We start from the raw sequence: 2,748 nt of genomic DNA, 5'->3' as shown, positions 1-2,748 counted from the left end.
CGCCGACTGTCATTTTTTTCAATCAAATATCGGGTGAATAATATTTTTTTTGCCGAGGTGGGCGTAATGTTTTCCTGGCCGAATAAATCAGAACATGCCAGTTTCGGGCGAAATGAAACATCGGTTGAGCTCGCACGGAAAAACTTAGCCGACCTACAATGTAAGTTTTTTATGCAACACCGAAACAAGAAAACTTCCCCTGCCGTAAGAAAAAACATTATCGGCCAGCGAGCGTTTTTTATAAAAAAAATTGCGCAATGTCGGCTGAAAAATATCAGTCAGGGCCATTTCACGACCGATGTCGGCTATTGAGTTTTCTATTCAATCCCTGAATGAAATTTGCATGATGTCGATTAGGAAATGTTTGATCGACGTGATCCGGTGATGCTTCATTTTTAGACCTCGATTGGTCATCTCTCCATGACGACGTCCGCTATCATTTTTTTCGATCAATTTCCGAGAATAATGTTTTTTTTTTTTTGTTTTTGCCGGGGTGGGCGAACGTTTTCTTATCCTCCTAAATGAGAAGAACAACATGCCAGTGTCGGTCGGAACGAACCCTCGGTTGAGCTCGCACGGAAAAACCTAGCCGTCCTACGTTGTAAATTTTTTAGGCAACACCAAAACAAAAAACTTTCTCTACCGTAAATAAAAAAACATTATCGGCCAGCATTTGTAAAAGAAATTGCGCAATGTCGGCTGAAAGATATCAGTCGGGGCCATATAAGGACCGACAACGGCCATTGTTTATTCTATTCAATCCCTGAATAACAATTGGATGATGTTGATTAGGAAATGTTCGATTGGCATCATCCGGTGATCTCCTTTTTAGACATCGGTCGTCTTTCCTGGCCGACGCCGACTGTCATTTTTTTCGATCAATATCGGTGAATAATATTTTTTTTGCCGAGGTGGGCTAATGTTTTCCTCGCCGAATAAATCGGAACATGCCAGTTTCGGCCGAAACGAAACATCGGTTGAGCGCGCACGAAAAAACCTAGCCGACCTACATTGTAAGTTTTTTATGCAACACCGAAACAAGAAAACTTCCCCTGCCGTAAGAAAAAACATTATCGGCCAGCGAGCGTTTTTTTTAAAAAAAAATTGCGCAATGTCGGCTGAAAAGTATCAGTCGGGGCCATTTCACGACCGATGTCAGCTATTGAGTTTTCTATTCAATCCCTGAATGAAATTTGCATGATGTCGATTAGGAAATGTTTGATCGGCGTCATCCGGTGATGCTTCTTTTTTAGACCTAGATCGGTCATCTCTCCATAACGACGTCCGCTATCATTTTTTTCGATCAATTTTCGTGAATAATGTTTTTTTTTTTTGTTTTTGCCGGGGTGGGCGAACGTTTTCTTATCCTCCTAAATGAGAAGAACAACATGCCAGTGTCGGTCGGAACGAACCCTCGGTTGAGCTCGCACGGAAAACCCTAGCCGTCCTACGTTGTATATTTTTTAGGCAACACCAAAACAAAAAACTTCCTCTACCGTAAATAAAAAAACATTATCGGCCAGCGTTTGTAAAAGAAATTGCGCAATGTCGGCTGAAAGATATCAGTCGGGGCCATATAACGACCGACACCGGCCATTGTTTATTCTATTCAATCCCTGAATAACAATTGGATGATGTCGATTAGGAAATGTTCGATCGGCATCATCCGGTGAAGCTTCTTTTTTAGACCTCGATCGGTCGTCTTTCCTGACCGACGCCGACTGTCATTTTTTCGATCAATATCGGTGAATAATATTTTTTTTGCCGAGGTGGGCTAATGTTTTCCTGGCCGAATAAATCGGAACATGCCAATTTCGGCCGAAACGACACATCGGTTGAGCTCGCACGAAAAAACCTAGCCGAACTACATTGTTAGTTTTTTATGCAACACCGAAACAAGAAAACTTCCCCTGCCGTAAGAAAAAACATTATCGGCCAGCGAGCGTTTTTTAAAAAAAAAAATTGCGCAATGTCGGCTGAAGCATATCAGTCGGGGCCATTTCACGACCGATGTCGGCTATTGAGTTTTCTATTCAATCCCTGAATGAAATTTGCAAGATGTCGATTAGGAAATGTTTGATTGGCGTCATCCGGTGATGCTTCTTTTTTAGACCTCGATCGGTCATCTCTCCATGCTGACGTCAGCAATCATTTTTTTCGATCAATTTGCGTGAATAATGTTTTTTTTTTGTTTTTGCCGGGGTGGGCGAACGTTTTCTTATCCTCCTAAATGAGAAGAACAACATGCCAGTGTCGGTCGGAATGAACCCTCGGTTGAGCTCGCACGGCAAAACCTAGCCGTCCTACGTTGTAAATTTTTTAGGCAACACCAAAACAAAAAACTTTCTCTACCGTAAAAAAAAAATTATCGGCCAGCGTTTGTAAAAGAAATTACGCAATGTCGGCCAAAAGATATCAGTTGGGGTCATATAAGGACCGACACCGGCCATTGTTTATTCTATTCAATCCCTGAATAACAATTGGATGATGTCGATTAGGAAATGTTCGATCGGCATCATCCGGTGAAGCTTCTTTTTTAGACCTCGATCGGTCGTCTTTCCTGAACGACACCGACTGTCATTTTTTCGATCAATATCGGTGAATAATATTTTTTTTGCCGAGGTGGGCTAATGTTTTCCTGGCCGAATAAATCGGAACATGCCAATTTCGGCCGAAACGACACATTAGTTGAGCTCGCACGATGTCGGCCAGCGAGCGTTTTTTTTTAAAAATAAATTGCGCAATGTC

This window comes from Glycine max, chromosome 20, assembly GCF_000004515.6.
Source record: "Glycine max cultivar Williams 82 chromosome 20, Glycine_max_v4.0, whole genome shotgun sequence".
NCBI classification, from domain to species: Eukaryota; Viridiplantae; Streptophyta; class Magnoliopsida; order Fabales; family Fabaceae; genus Glycine; species Glycine max.
Note: the sequence above shows the minus strand (reverse complement) of the source record.